This window comes from Rhagoletis pomonella, unplaced genomic scaffold, assembly GCF_013731165.1.
Source record: "Rhagoletis pomonella isolate Grant_MI unplaced genomic scaffold, Rhpom_1.0 Rhpom_scaffold_00002, whole genome shotgun sequence".
Lineage (NCBI taxonomy): Eukaryota > Metazoa > Arthropoda > Insecta > Diptera > Tephritidae > Rhagoletis > Rhagoletis pomonella.
In genome coordinates this window covers 104,542,353-104,562,630 of record NW_023458556.1, presented here as the reverse complement: position 1 = coordinate 104,562,630, position 20,278 = coordinate 104,542,353, and positions in this window count along the sequence as shown.

Here is a 20,278-nt window from a genome sequence, read left to right as displayed (position 1 = left end):
CTATTTGGAGAAGGGTATGAGCTATGAGGAGGCTAGGGAATTAGCGACAGAGCCCATTGGGCCCCCTCAAAAGGAGAGATCGGCTAAAAGAACCCGATCAAAGAGCTCCACTCCACAGGAGCAAGCCCCAAAGAAGGTCTCCAAATTTATGGACGGCGCAGCGAGAGCTGAGCCGGCTGGGGCAGTAACAATGCCCACGACCGAGGCAAGCCTGCCTCGTGAAGACGCCGGAAAGGCCGTGAAACCAGCATCCTTTAGGGACGCACTGTGTGAGGTGAAGCTGGGTATAGTCCCCGAGAACTATCCGGCTACGGTCTGGTCGACGGACGAACTGAGGGCCATTCAGAATGCCATCCTTAGGGCGATAAGAGGCAACAAAGATAGCGCTATAAAGCCTATTTTTGATGGCTGCACTTTTCGTCCGGGATGGTTATCCATTATCTGCAGGGACGCAGTAACTGCGGAGTGGATAAGGGCTACAGTTCCGAAGATTGCCCCCTGGAAAGGGGCAAAGATGAAGGTGGTAGCGGATACAGAAACGCCTCGCCCCATAATTTTGGTGGGATTCTTCCCGGAGCTGGATAGCTCCAGGAATGAGGACGCGCTACTACTTCTTCAGGGGCAGGATGAAGGCCTCAAAATAATGGACTGGCGAGTTCTAAATCGGGTGCGCAAGTCCACAGTGGTAGAAATCACCATTGCGGTAGACCCGATCTCGGCAGACATCCTCAAACAGAGAGGAAATGTTGTCAACTACGGCTACGGTACGGTCAAGTTGAGGGAAGAAGCCAAGCCGTTGGTACCAGTGGTAGCAAAGGACGCCGCTGATACCGACGGAACGGGCACGGACGAACAACCCTGTTGTTCGAAGTCTGTCACCGTCGCCCCGAGGCAGCTCTCAACAGATCCTCAAGCACAGAAGCAGCAATCACCGGAGCTGGAGAAGACAAACAGTCGGGTCTACGTAACCGGAACGACCCAGATTTCTATCTGGCCAAGGACTGTCACTCCAGCAACACTCCCCAAAAAGTCTTTGGGGAATTTGTATGCTGCTACAACAACAACAAGACAAAACCGCCGCCTGAGCTGTCAGTAGCTCAAGCCAGTGCGACATCGCCTCCGCGACCCACAGCAACATCGGTCCTGACCCTGCAGCAGGTGCTAGACAGAGCCCAAGAAAATGTCAGGCCCATTGAGCTCCCCCGGAACATAATTAGGCCACCACTACATGGCAGTTCCAAAGCGGCTACTGGACAGCCGAGGAGAAGGCCTTGCGGGGTAGAAATAGGGGGAAGAAGGTGGCTGCTCGCGGCCGTAGAGACCGCAAATAATGCCATCTCTCCCTAAGCACAACGCAAACTCGAGGCATCTAAAATGCCTCCAAGTGAATCTTCATCATGCCAAGGCAGCGTCAGCTGTTCTCTGCAGGAGGTTCACTAACGAGGGTCTAGGTATAGCCTTCATCCAGGAACCCTGGATACTACGCGGTGAGGTCAAAGGTCTGAACGTCAATGATGGTAAGATCATATATGCCCCCAGCCCTCGCCCAAGGGCGGCGATGCTATTAAGCAAAAAGCTAACGTTTCTTCCTCTATTACAGTTCATGACGGCGGATCTGGTTGCGGTTTGGGCCGAAATTCCCACTCCAAGGGGTGTACAAGAGGCAGTACTTGCCTCAGCGTACTTTCCGGGTGAGGAGGAGATGGCCCCAACAGCAGAAGTAAAGGCTTTCGTGGAGCACTGCCAGCAGAGTGGTAAACCCTGGATCCTCTGCTGTGACGCCAATTCACATAACACTGTTTGGGGCAGCACCGATACCAACAAAAGGGGTGAGTACCTCCTCGAGTTTATTAGTAGTCATAATATAAATATTATAAATCGTGGCAATGAACCGACTTTTAGAAATGCTTTAAGGGGGGAGGTCTTGGATCTAACTCTAAGCAGTCAAAACATGTCATCATGTGTCACAAACTGGCGTGTCTCCGGGGAGGTATCAATGTCGGACCACATGCATATAGAATTCGACATGGGTCTCTTTCCTGAACACGAACTAGTTTTCAGAAATCCCAGGAAAACGAACTGGGAACTCTTCCGCTTTACTATAGAAGAGGGCGGAAACAGCCCCAAACACCCCATTACAACCAAACAGGAGCTTGAGAATGAAGCTGAACAGCTTCACTCAGATATTGTAATAGCTTTCAACAGCAGTTGCCCCCAAGGAAAGGTAAAATCCAAACGAGATGTGCCTTGGTGGAGTAAGAAGCTTGAGCAAATGAGATGCCAGGCCAGAAGACTATTCAATAGAGCAAAAAATACGGGTGATTGGAATCCGTATAAACTTGCGCTAACTTCCTACAACAAGGAGCTAAGGAAATCCAAACGAGCTAGCTGGCGAAACCATTGTGAGGAAATAAATAGCCTTCCAGAGGCAGTACGCCTCCAAAAAGCTCTAACAAGGGATTACAGGAATACAATTGGCACCCTCAAGAGACCAGATGGGAGCTACACTCAGCATCCGGGTGAGACCAGCAGACTCTTGCTGGATACTCACTTCCCGCGCTGTATATCAGGCTACTGTCGACCAGAATTGGGTGCTCCAACATCCACCTCTGGAAGAGAACAAAGCCTTGCTACGAAGCTGACCACTGTCGAGCGGGTGCAATGGGCTTTATCAACATTCAGCCCATACAAATCACCAGGACCGGATGGAATCTATCCATGTCTCCTGCAGCATGGAATTAGACACATAGCGCCGGTCCTTTCTAAACTCTATAGAGCTTCGCTCTTGTTGGGTCACATTCCCAGCATATGGTCTGAGGTTAAGGTCGTGTTTCTACCCAAAATGGGTAAGCCGGAACAATTACCGTCATCCTACCGACCAATTAGCCTCAGTTCCTTTCTTCTAAAAGGCATGGAGAAAATACTGGATCAGTACATCAGAGAAGTCAACCTAAGGGAACGACCTCTGAATAAGAACCAATTTGCCTATCAACCAGGAAAATCCACGGAGACTGCCATTCATAGCCTTACTTCAAAAATTGAGAAGGCTCTGGAGTCAAAAAATATAGCCCTTTGCGCCTTTATTGATATTTCAGGGGCTTTTGATAACACATCATATAAGGCAATAAAAGATGCCTTGTTAAGAAAGGGTGTAAGCCCAATCATAAATCAATGGGTGTTATCAATGTTAAGACTACGAAACATCAGGTTGGAATTAGGAGGCACGATAGAATCGATAACAGCCACAAGAGGATGCCCTCAGGGGGGTGTACTCTCTCCTCTTTTGTGGACTATGGTTGTAGACGAACTCCTTTTCACACTGAACAGCCAAGGCTTTAATACGCAAGGCTACGCAGATGATCTGGTAATCTGCATAACAGGGCTTCATGACGAAACTATCACCAACCGCATGCAACAAGCCCTACGTATCACACACAAATGGTGTGAGGATAAAGGCCTAACCATCAATCCTACAAAGACTATTATTGTTCCATTCACTCGAAGGAGGAAATTATCTACTACTAAACTTACTTTGAGCGGCACAGAAATAGAATTTTCCAGTGAAGCTAAATATCTGGGAGTAACTCTTGATAAAACACTTAACTGGAATGCACATTTGGACAATGTTATCAACAAGGCGATGAAGGCCTTCTTTGACTGTTCACGACTTTTTGGTAAAACATGGGGCCTTACCCCCAAAATGACCTACTGGTCATTCAACACCGTCGTTAAGCCAATAGTAACCTATGCTTCCTTAGCATGGTGGACTAAGGCTACACAAAGAGGTGCAAGCACTAAGCTAAGTAAATTGCACAGAATAGTCTGCATTGGCATAACAGGAGCTATGAGGACCTGCCCGGGCGATGCACTCAGCGCCCTGGTTGGAATACCTCCCTTTCCTATTTTAATAGAAAGGGAGGCTATCACAGCGGCACTGAGAATCCTGAACACCTCCGACCTGAAAATCGGAGATATGACGGGTCACATGAAGGTCCTAATGAAATTCGCTAATGACCCCATACTACAAATGCGCGATGCAATGGTTCCAAAACTAGAATTTGAGGTACACATTGCAGATCGAGCTCTCTGGAATACAGGGAACCCATACACCAAACCCAATGGGGAGGTTTGGTATACTGATGGATCTAAGCTTGAAAATGGTAGAACGGGGGCTGGCATTTTTGGGCCGAACTTTAAAAAAATGATACCAATGGGTAGCTACCCCACCATCTTTCAGGCGGAGATTCATGCAATAGAAATTTGTGGCAGAGAATGTCTCAGAAGGGGAACGTCATCGAAATTTATCTGCATTATGTCGGACAGTCAGGCAGCCCTACTGGCCCTGAAGTCCCACAAAATAAGTTCTCAGCTAGTACATGATTGCCGCAATGTCCTAAATGCTCTTGGTGACAAGAATACAGTCTTATTAGGATGGGTACCAGGGCATGAGGGACATGATGGCAATGAGGAGGCTGACTGCCTAGCGAAACAGGGAGCTGCCGCAGTATTTTATGGTCCGGAACCCTTTTGCGGGCTCACCAAAGCACATATAAAGGGGACCATGAATAACTGGGTAGACAAAATGTTCAACAGGCATTGGATGGAATGTCCAGGGCAAAGACAAGCCAAACGATTTATCTGCCCTTCAAACGAAGTTTCAAAGAAACTAATCAATTTAGGCAGAGAGGACCTCAAAACTCTCACTGGGTACTACACGGGACACTGTTCTCTTCGTTACCACCTCAGTAAAATCAATCTTTCAGAAACAAGCGTCTGTCGCTTCTGTGAGTTGGACGAAGAAACGCCAGAACACATTCTCTGTGAATGTGATGCTCTCGCTAGGCGCAGACTAGCCCACTTTGGTGGCGCTACCCTTAATCCATTTGAAATTTGGAACAAAACGCCCTTGGAGGTGCTAGGCTACATTAAGAGCCTTCCCTTATAGGCCGGGGGCCACGCACAATAGACCACTTTAGAGGTCGCGGTGCATATGGCCCATAATAATAATAATAATACGTCGGATTCAGGCATACCAACATTACGAATTTCGAAGATGGCCTACGAATTCCGAAACTACGATACGACAACACGGATTTCAGCATACCATTTTTACGATTCGTAGCAAAATCGAATCTACGACGGATTACCGCATAGGGGTATATATTTCGAAAACTATTGAACCGATTTTCTAAATATGGACACAGTTGGAAAGGTGATTGAAGGGTCTTTCATTCGATATATATATCTATGTATACACATTGCGAGAAAAGGTAAAAAACGAAATTATGGCAATTTTTTGAAGTGAAACTTCTTAGGCGGCGGTATCGCAAAAATGGAGAGTGAAATTTTTAAAACTGAAAGCGTTTCATGAGTGAGAGGGAAGATATAGGTAGTATAGGGAAGGGGGAAAAAATAAATAAAGCGACGCATGACGGGTACGAGTACCTACATATGCATATATGTATGTTTGAATGCACGTATGTATGTATACATATATATATGTATAAGTATATATGTAAGTATGAATGGAAACTCATTGCGCATTTCAGCGCTGCCGCTACCAAGCAATCTTACTACAGTATATACAGTCATAAACCTTTTCGCAGTTTTTCACCAATTGGTCCCCGGGGAGTACTTTTGGGTTGCGTGCAGCGTTTTCGTTTTTCGCGCACGGCAACACTAACTGTGGGGAATTTCGCCTCATGATTAGAAAAAGTTCTTTTCAAAGATAAAATATATGTCTTATTCTTCTTCTTTTTTGGCGCTGTAACTAGAGCTGTCAAACTATCGATAGTCAAGTCCATCGATGTTTTACGATAGTCATAAGGGTGATTATCGATACTATCGATAGTATCGATCCATTTCAAATGTTTTTCTAAATCCATTTAATTTCGTTATCTTGCTTTAATAACTGTGTTTATTTTAGCGGCTCACGGTTGCATTTTAGTATCGAGAAATATTGCTAGAAATTCATTCGCCGTGTAAACAGTCAAAAATCGAGTTCATAAATTTTCACTGCAATTCGCTTTTCGGAAATAAGAAAAAATGTAACCTCTTGCTATTTCCACGCTTAAAATAAAAAATGGCGCTTTTAGAAATAATGCCATGAACCAACTAAACAGATAACCCAGCACGGCAACCGCGTATTTGTAATTGCAACTGAGAACAAAAATAATAGTTGATAACGTCATTTTTTAATCGGTTATTTCATTAACACACGGTTTTATTCCATTTCATTCCCACATGGCGGCGAAAAAATTACGTCACTGCAAAAAAAAATACTTTTTTCTAGCACACCGTCCTGGGTGATCCTTATTCGTTCGTTCACGAAATAATGCTACAAATTTTCGTTCTCTTTGAACCAGGAAAGAGAATATGCTACAATGAATTGATAGTGGCGATAGTACTAAAACTATCGATAGTTATTTCAAGTGACCAGACTATCGATAGTATCGTCGATAGTTTGACAGCTCTAGCTGTAACCGCCTAAGCGATTTTGGCCGAGTTCAGCAAAGCACGCCAGTCGTTTCTCCTCTGTGCCAACTGACTCCGATTGGAAACGCCAAGTGAAGCCAAGTCCTTCTCCACCTGATCTTTCCATCGCAGTGGGGGCCTCCCTCTTCCTCTGCTACCACCAGCGGGTTCCGAGTTGAATACTTTCAGAGCTGGAGCGTCGGTGTCCATTCGAACGACATGACCAAGCAAGCGGAGCAGGTGGTGGACCTAACAAAGTGCATGTTTTCAATGGCTTGGAAGAAGCTGTTATTGCATTAACTGGATTGAGAACCAGAGCATCAGGCATAAGAGTTCTGGCTTGTGGTTCAACAATTCAACCAGAAGCTGACATAGATGCGCCCATGCTTACTATGCTCGACAGCTCCGCTTTGTGAATCCATTGCCATAGCGCCATAGCTTACTCTGCTACTATAATTGCAAATACATCAGAATCCATAATTTTCCTCGAAATATGTAAAATTAACCAATTTTGCAATAAACAAGCACATGACGAGTGTTTTTTTAATTCCTTTCCACTTTGTTTTCCTTCATTCAGCTATCTTCGAAAAACAACTGATAGCTGGCAATGCTGCACATGTTTCCGCAAGGGTGCAGCATGCGGATTTTTCGTTTTTCGTAGCGTAGCTACAAATTACGAATTACGAAAATTCGGGTTCTAGAATAAGGGGGTAAATAACCGAAAATGGATAACTCAGCCGAAATAGGTACGTGCTTTCGTTGAATTTTATAAATGTAAGCCGAAACAATGAAATTGGAAAAATGAGATCTTACAATGATACTGCTCGCAAAATTGCAATGTTTGTGGGCAAAACGTCCAACTTGATTGCGGATTGATTTGAACCAACGTTTTCGGCTTGCATTATGTCAAAAGGATGTGTTTGTTGTAATTCATTCTGTCATTTACTACCACTATGCGTAGGCCAATTCATGAAATCATTTCATGCGTTTGAGTAGAAACTGAATGAATGAACACCATTTCATGATTACAGTTAACGCGAAATAGAATTTATTCACTTAGTTTTTACTCAGATCGATGAAATGATTTCGTGAATTGGACTACGCATACATGTGATACTTATGCTTTAAATTTATAAGGTAATTTTATGTTTTTATACTCTTGCTACCACATGAATATATGAATTCGTGATAAGAATATATGAATTAGCCTTGGAAGATAGAAAGCGAGTAAGAATAAATGCCGAACAAAGGAATTTGTCTTCTTTCAACTTAAATAATTGCATTTTGCAAACAAAAGTGCGTATGTTACTTAGTGCCTTGGTAATGGCGAACTCGTAAGGATCTATTGATTGCATTATAAACATTTTCATTTATTTGTTACAGGCTAACCTAATATTCACGCACGCCGCCAATTTATTGTCAAAAATTTCTCATGCACATGCAACTTGTATGAGATCAACCGAAATTGAACGGCGTGCGTATGAAGCTAACTCAATTTCCAATTCGCTCAATGAAATCAAATGCAAACGCATGCAAGTCAATTTCGGGTGACGCAAAAAAAACAAATTCGACGGCATGCGTACCAAAACGCAAGCCGCGAATATTAGGTTAGCCTGTTAAACATACAATTACTTCCATTACAACCCGGTCCTATGGATGCTAGAAGCAGAAAATGAATAAATAAATTATGTGTATATCGGAAAATTAATAAGATGAAATGAAATTATTGTTTGATTTCTAACCAAACCTGTGTATGTATTTAACTCAATCGCCTAATGGTTTGCCGAACCCTAAACATATATACACATCCAGTTTCGTGATTAGGTACCTGGTACTCACACCTTTTTTAAGAAGTTTCACTTCTATCATGTGTACGGTGTTACACACGCATTTTTTTTTTATAAAAATGTATGTCTTTAAAAAAATACGTAATTAACTATATTAAAAGATATGTTTATCAGAAAGAGCACAAAAATACCGTTAATTTGATATATGACTTGTAGCAAAAATTCTTGTGGACATCATATTTGACTAAATACATATAAAAATATAGTTTTATATGAAAAAGGAAAAGCGCCGCAGGCGAAAATTTGGAATAAAAAATCGTGCGATAGAAAGTCTTACTCTCTTTAGTTTTTCCAAAAATTTAATTAAAATTAAAAAAATACTAAAGAAATATATACAAACCATTTTTTTTAATCACCTTATTTGTTATAAGATTGAGTTGTAGAATTAAATGGATAATTAATCAAGCTACGCTATGCACAGTATTTTTGCGTAGAATTCCTTTCTGGGTAGGCGGTCTTCGGCCGCGCTTAGTGATTATAACCCTCACTACGTAGAATTCTTTTTTCTGTGTTGCCAAATAAAAGGGGCTGAACACCTTTTGCAGAGAACACCTTTCTGCGTAGGCGGCCTTCGGCCGCGCTTTGAGATTATAGTCCTCACTACGTAGAATTCTTTCTGCGTGCGAAGAAAAGGAACAGAAATCCCCTTTTCACAAAAATATATTTCTTGTGCATTATTTGGGTGTTTTTAAACTTAAAATACAAATTGTATTAATATAGTGGCAGCACCAGTTTTCCTCCATCTTATTTATATTAACTACACAAGATTGTTGTGCGGATTTTCACCATCGGAATATTGCTATTAAATACAGAATTTCGCGAAAGTGTATACTTAAAACATCACAAATGTATAAAAACTAATATATACGTGGGTAAAAGTGCACTTTAGCGGAACCAGGCGTCCAACTCCTTTTTGCGTAGGCGGCCTTCGGCCGCACTTAAAGATTATAACCCTCAGGCAGTAGAATTCTCCTTTCTGTGTTGCCAAAGAAGGGGGTTGAACGCCTTTTGCAGAGAACACTTTTCTGCGTAGGCGGCCTTCAGGCGGAACTTAGGGATTATAACCCTCAGGCAGTAGAATTCTCCTTTCTGTGTTGCCAAAGAAGGGGGGCTGAACACCTTTTGCAGAGAACAACTTTCATTTACTCCATTTATTTGCATCAAATTCATCAAAACATGGTGCGAAAAGTGGAAAGTGCAAGTGTTTTTTGCGAATAACTCTTAAATTAATTAAAAATCTTAATTCCCCACTACTACCTAAATTAATAGCATATAACATTAATACAGTTGTTTTATTGCACTGCTGGCAGTTGTACTTAAACCTAACTATATAAAATTATACGCCAAATTAGAGGTATTTTTATGGTCTTTCCGATAAACATATTTGTTAATATAGTTAATTACGTATTTTTTTTACGAAGAACATACATTTTTATAAACAAACTTGCCATAATTTCGTTTTTTTTTACTTTTTCTCAAAATATGTTTGCATTATATACATAGATATTTATTTATTTATGGGGGATTAGGTCCTAGTATGGTAAGACGGCAACACTGACACTAGTCCTTTAGTATAGGCAGGTAACCCTACTGACCGAACTTGACGAACCTAACGAACACACGTCTAAATATGGCTGACCTAACTGCCATTATCGAATATACAGCAGAGTTCATTATCGACCGTCGCCGCGAGTGCCTGCCTGCCTACCGTTCCACGTAGTACTTACTATATTTAAGAAGTCCACTGTGTATTTATTAAAGTTAAATAAAATAAAGTTATAAAGCTCAAAAACCCACTCGGTATCCTACAAAAGTGGTGTAAGAAGAGGGATTGGACAGCGCCAGCAAGCGCACGTGCAAAAACTTAAACTATTTGAGTGTAATACACATGTACACACATAGTACATAAGTGGAAAAGTTCGCAAATAAAAGACTAGCGAAATATTCGAAGCTGTATGAAAACAGAAGAGTTCGACTGAGTTGAACTACTACGCAGAAGTAGTTGCATTGCAGAGTACGGAGTCGAAGTTGTGTCCGAAGCTGCAACAGGAGCAGTCAAAGTTGTTGCATCCCACCTGCATTGGGTGTTGCGGTCGATGTTGTAGCCAAGTAGTGGCTGGAAAAGCAGGAGGTTGGTGTCTTCTCGAACGGCTGAAGTGGAGGTGGCAGTTGGAGGTTGGAAGAGAAGCAGAGATCGAACAAATCAACGCATTTCATACAGGCTAGCAGCACAGTGGAGCGAAGCTAAGTAAAATTAATTTGAAATTGTTTAGTTAGTAGACGCTTTTATATTTCATATATGTTATCATTGTATTGATCACTAAATCAATTAATCAAATGCACCTTATATGTTAGTGTAAAACAACTCTTTTTCATATTTTGGGATTACCAGCACAACGCAAAACTGCGGAAATTTTAAACAAAAGAGCATATGTAAATTTTTATATTGTCGACGGTGCGGTATATTCCTTATCTGTTTAGCTGTGTATTTTGGGATTTTGAAAAAAAAAACATTTAATAACAATAAAATATAAAATTTGTAAACCCAATATTTAGAAGTATCATACGGTACAGGTATATCGGCGGCACAGAATATTTTATCGAAAAATCTAACTAATTTTGTAAAACATTTTATTTTGGCATTTGTTCTGAAGCATTTTGTAAGTGGAAACGGTTGACAATGGAGAGACAAGAAATTTTAGAACTGAACGTAGCTGGACTGAAACAGAAATTGTTAGAGTTAGGACTGGCCACTACAGGACGGAAAGTTACCTTACAGGACCGACTCCTTGAACATTTCGGTCTGAACGCTGATAGCGAGGATGATACATACATACATAAAATAATTGTTCCGATGCTAACGAACCTGTGTGCTGGGAACCCGAGTCAGTGGTACAAGCACCTCGAGCAAGTCCAACAGAGCCTCAACAGTACGCCACCTCGGAGCACGAAGATATCACCTTTTAGACTTCTAACCGGTGTCGAAATGCGCAATAACGTTATTCCGGAATTACAGCAGCTTATAGAAGATGCAGCCATCAGAGAGTTGGACTCCGAGCGGGAGGAGGCACGAAAAGAAGCACAGGAGAATATTCGAAAGATACAGCTAGAGAATCGCCGATCCTTCAACAAGAACCGGAAGGATGTAGTAAAGTACAGAGTCGATAAGTTAGTCGCCATTAAGCGCACACAATATGGTACCGGACTCAAGCTGAAACCAAAGTTCCTGGGCCCATATAAGATCACCAAAGCTTTAACGCATGACAGATACGAAGTGTGGAAGGTCGGGGACCACGAAGGTCCGAGAAGTACGACAACGATAGCCGAGTACATGAAGAAATGGGAGCCTGCTACCGAACCACCGCGCGTGCCATCATTCGAGCCGAATGACGAGTCAGGAGGGCCGAATGTGGGATTAGGTCCTAGTATGGTAAGACGGCAACACCGACACTAGTCCTTTAGTATAGGCAGGTAACCCTACTGACCGAACTTGACGAACCTAACGAACGCACGTCTAAATATGGCTGACCTAACTGCCATTATCGAATATACAGCAGAGTTCATTGTCGACCGTCGACGCGAGTGCCTGCCTGCCTACCGTTCCACGTAGTACTTACTATATTTAAGAAGTCCACTGTGTATTTATTAAAGTTAAATAAAATAAAGTTATAAAGCTCAAAAGCCCACTCGGTATCCTACATTTATTTTATTTAAACTACATATCATACAAATAAATTCATATAATATGGAATGGTGCCGTGTAACTAAGTAAGTAAGACTATTAGCACCGATTTAATTTAAAACATAGTTAATAAGTATTGAGATTATACTAATTAGATTGATTTATTAGACTTATATATATTTAGATGTCTTCAAGGACACCTTTTTGCAACAGCGCTCTGCGTATTTCAGAATATGTTTCGGCTTTACTACAGTCCAATAATTCATGCAACGGTTTAACAGAACGAGTCTCTGGGCATTCTTTAAAAATATGTTCCACGGTGAGGTCAGAGCGACATGTGCTACATTGGGATACCTGCTCCCTTGTGAATAAATGTTTAGTTGTAAACTGAGTTACCCCAACTCTGATACGTGCGATCGCGATACACTGATGTCTGGAATAAACATGATTGTATTTAGGTCGTGGTATTGTTTTGTTACATTTCGTAAAAAAGTGGTTGGACAAGTTCAATTTCTCCTTATAATTCTCCATTTTAGTACCTTTGAAACAAGCTAAAGGTAATGTATATAAGGGTGGAACTTCAGCAACTAGCGGTAGTGTTAGTGCCTCCTCAGCTAGACGGTCAGCGTACTCGTTTCCAGAGATTCCACAGTGTCCAGGTACCCACATTATGCTGATTGTTTTACGGATTTTGAGCGCATTAAATACAAATTTAAAATTGTTTGCTTCGGTGTTACGTAAAGATTGGATGACGCTGAGGCTATCTGATCATATAAGAGCTTTATTATTTTCAAGACTTGTCATTATAACTGCCGATCGTAGAGCACACAGCTCGCTATGAAATATGCCAGCATGTGTTGGAAGAAGAGCCTGTTTCTCAATTTCAAAGTTAGTGCCACTTGTTTGTTTAACGACGGCGTAAGTTGAAACTCCTTCAGAAAAAGATCCGTCAGTATAATAAATTGTGTCAGGGGCAAGTTGATGAACTTTTTCCGCAAACAGGGATCTATATATATCAGGATTCACGTCGTTCCTTGTTTTTTCGGTTAAGCTGAGGACGAGCGTTACATAAGTGTGTCCTTGCAGTAGTTCATCGCACAGAGGAGTGATGATTGGTAAGCCACTTGATTTTATAAATTGGACGATGTTGAAAACTGCGGACCTGTTACTTCTTTTTGGTGAAATACATTCTACCGAGGCGTTTTGAATGAGGGAGGATAGTGCTGCTTTGTTAGATGAATAAGCACCTAGCTTTACTGCTTGTTTGTGTAGTATTGATACAAAGTCACTATACTTAGCTTCATTTCGTAGTGCTTCAATCGGTGTGGTTTTAAGAAGGTGTGGTACATTTGATTGCCGGATTCTGAGGTATCGCGTGTCATAGCCTTGCTTACGACACACGTGCAGAATTTCAGCTTTGTGTGCAGGAATGATAGCTCCTGTTTTGCTTGTACACCTAGCTATGCGCTGATCTACTGATTTTAATGCTTTTTCAACTTCGATTGGCTTCCCGGACGCTACTACGAAAACATTGTCGGTATAAAGTGAGATGAAATCAACTCCCTCTAGACTTCTCAAGGCTCGAGTTAAGGTGTTGGCATATGCAACTTATAGTACAATAGATAATGATGAACCTTGCGGTATCCCGTTATCCAATTTGTATTTGTCCGAAAAATAGCCATCGACACGTACTGTTACCGTACGGTTAACGAGGAAGGACCGTATCAATCTTAACATCCAGGTGGGAACGTTCCATATGCTTAACTCATCGATAACATAAGTAAGCACGACTCGATCGAATGCCCTTTCTAGATCTTCAGATAAAATCAGGCAATGGTTTCTACCTTCTAGACGTTCTTTAATTTTTGATTCTAGGCTATGACAGAGGGTGTGAACACCGTGCTCTGGTACAAATGCATGCTGCTCTGGAAAAAGGTGGCCCTTGCCGTATTGCCAAAGTCTTTTAGCGAGTACTTTCTCCAGTACTTTGGATAATACAGTAATTAATAATAATAATAATAATATCCCAACGGTTTTTACCCTCCATTCCCGCCCATCCGCACGAGGGGCGCAGTCCGCATGCCGTACGGAACCAATATTTTAAATTTTTGTGCCGAGTTACGATAGGCAGGAGTTTGTTAAGTGTCGAGATCTAAAACTGTTCAGCTACAGAACTAAATTCATCAGCTGATTTTATGTATTTATGTCAATAATTCACTTATTGAGAGAGGAGAGTATCGCTTTCTTAATGCTGAAAAGCGGATCTGATATATCAAACGTGCTGAAATGAGAGTTAAAATCCTGGCATAAGCAACGGAGTGGGACGTGCAATTCAAAATTGGTTTTACAAGCTTTCAGAAATATGGGACAAAAGTGTCTTGATACGCGTGAGGGAACATTAAAGCTTACATCAGCCAGAAGAGACGGACTTGAAATTGAGCCTGTCAGTAATTTAACCATAAAAATTATACCAAGCATTTCCCTGCGACTGGCAAGTGTAGGAATGTTAATAAGTTTTAAGCGACTCGTATAAGGTGGAAGACTATATTGAGAATCCCATCGGAAATTTCTTAAAGCAAAAAGTAGGAATTGTTTTTGAATTGATTCTATCTTGTCTGAGTAAATTTGATACCTTGGATTCCAAACCACCGAGCCGTATTCCAGAATCGGCCTAACTAATGTTGTATACAGGGTTTTAGTGATATAAAGGTCACTAAATTCTTTTGACCATCGTTTCACAAATGCAAGTACACCTTTAGCCTTGTTGACTGTCACATTAATGTGAAGATTAAAATTAAGCTTAGGATCCATTGTGATACCAAGGTCCACAAAATTGTATACCTGTTCCAGGTTATGGTTACCTATTATATAAGAAACTGGCAGAACAGTTCTTCGCGAGAAGCACATTACTTTACATTTCTTAAGATTTAGAGGCATAAGATTTACTTTACACCAGTAAGCCATGCTGTTTAAGTCTGATTGTAGCAAAGACCTTTCTTCAATTGAAACGTACGATTTATAAAGTTTTACATCATCTGCATACATTAAAATTTTGGAGAATTTTATATCTGTAGAAATATCGTTTATAAAAAGCAAGAACAGAATCGGGCCTAGGTGGCTACCCTGAGGGACTCCTGAAGTAACATCAATGACGTCAGAGATAGTATTTTTAAACAATACCCTTTGTGATCTATCATAGAGGTATGAAGAGATCCAACGTAGAAAATTAGGTGGAAGACCAAGATGATCAAGTTTATAGATGAGCAACGAGTGGCACACTTTGTCAAATGCTTTACTGAAATCAGTATATATAACATCAACAGTTTTGCTCTCACTAAATGCTTTTGAGATATAGGATGTTAATTCAAGTAAATTTGTAGAAGTTGATTTGCCCTTGCAAAATCCATGTTGACTGTATGAAATGCTTGAAGTGATAGAATGCGTCAACCGATTTGTTATAATTGCTTCAAATAATTTAGGAATTGCAGAGAGCTATGCTATGTCCCGGTAGTTCTCCACTGAAGACCTGCTACCGCTTTTATGTAAGGGGGTTATGAACGATTCCTTCCATACAGTTGGAAAAACGCCCTCTTTAAGAGACAAATTAAATAAGGCTGTTAACGGCTCATAGAGATAATCAGCACAATTTCTAAGAAAACAAGTGGGGATCTGGTCAGGACCATAACTAAAAGACTGCTTTAAGGACTTCAGGTAAACTAAAACATCATCGGGAGACATTATAGGGTTATGTATTGAGTTAATTGGACTTAGTTTAAAAGGATAGTCAAAGTATGCTTGGGAGTTAGTGGAATAATTAGATTTAAAAAACTGAGCGAACATGTTAGAAATTGTTTGATTATCACCAGAGACGGTATTTTGATACTTCATGGCGGAAGGAAACCCACGTACATTTCGCTTGGAGTTTACGAAATCATAAAATGATTTGGGGTTATATATTATACGTCGTTTGATTTTACACAAGTAATCTTTATAACACTTTTTGTTTAATTCAAAGAACTTGTGACGCAAAAGTGAGTATTTTACATAGTATGAGTGTAAGCCGGTTTTTTGTGTAATCTAAAATAACGTGACTTTCTGTTTTTTCAAGTTTCTCAGTTCTTTAGTGAACCATAACTGTGTTTGTTCTTCAGGAACACACATGCGTTGAGGCACATACTTTTCAAATAATCTATGTACAGTACAATTAAAATGTGCAACGCTTTGCTCAACTTTTTCTTTGTAATATAGGCCACGACAATTTAGACAATTCTTTATTCAGTTTTTTAAAGTTGGCTTTCGAAAAATCAAAGCGAATATTTGGTTCGTATGTTTGGACATCGCAATTTTGACCATCGTTTATAATTTCGTAAGATATCTCAATAGCAGGGTGGTAGACATCTTCGGGCAAAACTAGTGGGTCACATTTATTTACAGCCGACTTAGATGCATCATCAACATAAACAAGATCTAATACTTTGCCAAACTTATTGCGAAGTACATTAACTTGATTCAGGCAGAGTTCTACCATCTCCTCTAAAAATACGTTGTTGCACGGGCTAGACGAGAAAGGTACAATATCATTGTCAATGATGTTCCATGATACATTTGGTAAATTAAAGTCACCCAACACAATCAATGAATCAGAGGGTTTAATCATTGAATTAATTGATTTCAGTAAAGATACATGTTGTGAATACACTAAGTCAGATCGGGGAGGAATATAGCATAGAGCTAAGTAAGTAAACCCCCTTCCAACCTGAACACGAATGCATTTGAATTCTGCAGATTCAATGTGTGGAAGACTAACTTCTTCAGATGGTATTGAAGAGTCTACGGCAAAGAGTACGCCACCGCCGACTCTGTCCTACCGATCTTTTCTGTAGATATGATAATTATTTGAAAGAATCTCTGAATTAAAAGTGTGACGTTTGAGCCAAGTTTCGTTTTTCGAGAGTCGAATCGTATCGAAAATTTAGCGTCATTGCCTAAAATTTCCACTCGACTAGTGTATTAAAACGGAAGAACTTGGCAGCACTGCATAGTTTTCGACAATTTTCGTCGTTTCCTTATTTCAGCACGACAGTAGACAATGCTAATGTTGTCGAGTCGTACAATTCAGCCTAATTTACGACTTACGCAATGAGGCTGATTATCTTTAAAAAAATAACAGTTTTCAAGCATCCGCTCATGGACATTGTAATCTAGAGTATGTAAAACATGTTTTTTCATTGTCACGCCATCTAAAAACTGACGTGAGACATAGATATTCACGGATTGATTTTTTTTTGTTTACTCATTATGATGGACTAGGAAAATAGTTACGAGAGTGGTCGAGATGGGCGGTCTAATTTTCTTTTTCATATATATTGAAGTTTTTCCCATCCACCTTGGTTAAAACCACCTGCCACAAGTCGCCACTGTAGTTTGGACATCAGTTTTTATACGCGATTCTTAATTTTTTTATGTTTAAAAGATTTAAATTACGTAAAAAAATATTTCTGTCAAGATTTTGATGTCTTAAAGATTGGATGTTTTACTAGTAGTACTATATATTAGAGTGCTCATCCATGGGCCTCTCATTATTGAATGGGCACCCCTGCCAATTGGGTAACTTTCCGAAGAAACCCAAGAGTCAAGGAATAAGGATATTAAAAAATATCGGCTGCTTGTATCCTCGGCCCCTGTCATTTCAAGTTTAAACCAACCAAAACAAAATAATAAACTGTCGTCAGATGCCATTAAATTATTATCAACTGTTGTAAATGCGGATGCGGAATTGCCATCAGTAAATATAGATACGAGATTGGATACTTCAGATGACTGCGAGTCTGACGGTGTATAAAATTGTTATCTTAAAAATATATTCCTGTACCAACAAATATGTATGTCTTGTTTATTGATTCATTCAAAATCCCGCAGTTCCCGTGTAAATTTGAACATCAAGATTTTTAGAAACAAACATTAAGACCTCGTTGGTGTTTGTCCGAGCTTCTCTTCCGATTTGTGGATTGCGCCTTGATGTTGGTGCACAAAGGGGAGGGACCAACAGTTTTACGCCGAATCCGAACGGGGATTTTATTTTTATGAGAAGCTGTTCTTCATGGCTGAATATACTCGGGGGTTTGCCATTGCCTGCCAAAGGGCGACTTTATTACAAAAAACTTGTTTGTTTCTTATTTTTTAATGTTGGTCGGAAACTGGGCTTGAACCCAGGACCTGCGGAATGATAGCGTATATTGCTAACCGCTACATCACATTATATAACAAAAAAGCCGAAAACATGACCTTTTTCACTTAACTACCTTAGTTTTGCTAAAAATCTGATTATTTTAAGCGTACACAGCCATTATGGATCCGCCATTTTGAATTTCGAAATTATGTGGTGAAATTTAAAACCAGCCACCAAAATAAAGACGAATACACAAGGTTTGATTACAATTGTACCACGCTTTGAATTTTGGCCAGCTTTTTCGAAAAATTGGCCACTGTGCGCTGGTTTTTTTTTGTAGTGTATTAAATTTGTCATTGTTCTCTCCCTTCGAAATTGTTTCCAGGCCTGATTTTTTCACGTATGAGATCAGCAATTTCTGTGTTAAACCACGCTGGGCTATTATTTCGGTTGTTTTCATTATTCCGTGTAATTGGTATCGATTCCTTTGCTGCTTTACAAATAATTTTATTGATTAGTGCTGCCTCTCTATTAACATTACTAGAGCAAGTAATTTGTGCGGAATATGTGTTTGCCTTAAGAGAAAACATTGGCCAGTTCGCTTTCGTGTCCAGAAACTTTGAGATAAACTGTTTTTTGTTGCAGGTGTAATGATTTGTTATCATTATTGGGAAATGGTCCCAAGTTTCTGGTGGGAGATATGTCCATTTCAAGGAACCAGAATCTCTGGCTGGCCATGGAAACATCCACTGCCGTAAGCGTCCCTCTGGTATTTAGCAGCGTTGGTGAGCCATCATTAAGAATTACTAGTTCCCGGTCGTTACAGAAATTTTCCCAGATCGTTCCCCCATAATGTATTATGCGCATTTAGATCACCACATATTATTTGATGACCTTCCTTTCTACCAGTTTGCGCGTTTGGCTGATTGTTAAATATCTCTTCCACCATATCCGTTGTTAATCTGACATCTGTTTCTTTGTAAATATTAGTAATATACAGGATTATTCCATTATTTATTGTGATTGTTTGGTGTAATAGATTATTTTGCGATGCTTCGTATTGAGTAACGTTCATATTGTATTTAGCGAATATTGTGATTCCAGATTTTGAAGTGGTGTAGTCTTTATTGTGGAAAAATACTCTGTATCTTGGTAGGAATAACATGTTTCTATTTTTTTGCACAATGTGATTTTCTTGGAGCAGGATAATATCTGGGTTGTGTTTGCAGATTAAACGTTCAAGCCCAAATTTATTGTTCACAAAGCCTTGGATATTCCATTGCAAAAGTTTTATATTTGTTACAACGACCATGTAAATATTTAATTATTTTTATTTTCTTTGATGAGCAATGTTTTTTTATAGGAATTTGGTGAGATTATTGCTTTAATTTCTGGATATTTCTTAAATAGATGAGATGTCGGTGATGTTGATGCATTTTGTGGCAAATATGTTTGTGATGCTATGGAAGTTAGATCAACCATTTCGGAATTTGTTTCCTCCGTATAAGTTGCATTGCTGACAGCTGTTTCATTGATTTGTGTTGCTTGAATATTTACAATATTTGGTAGAACGTTCGGAGTTGTGATTACTGTGTTAGATGTGAAATTTTCATTAATCTCATTTATATTGTTGCAAGATTCACTATTTGTTTTGTGTTCTATTGTTGTTTTTGTGGATGTAGATCATGAGCGGATGAATTTATTGTCGTTGTTGTTGTTGTATGATTGGGTGGGGTTTTGGTAGCTTCGGAAAAAGTTTTTCGCTTTTGATTATATGGTAATATTTTGTGAAAGTCGGGATTTTGGTTAAACAGTTTCCAAGCTTCTTTAGCTGTGCACCTTTAAAAAGGTTTCGCACGTTGAATCGGAAGATGAGTGAGTATCGACGTTACAATTTATACAGAAAATGCGATCACAATTCTGATGTGGAGTTGGCTTTGCACATACTTTACAATTTTCAATATTTCGACAATACTTTTTTGTGCGCCCAAGGTTTTGACAGAGGCACCTCAAAGGATTCGGAATGTACTCATAAACTTCCACTTTTTCCCATCCTATATTCAACTTTTCAGGGCGGTGTATAAGATCGAAAGTTATGATAGCGGC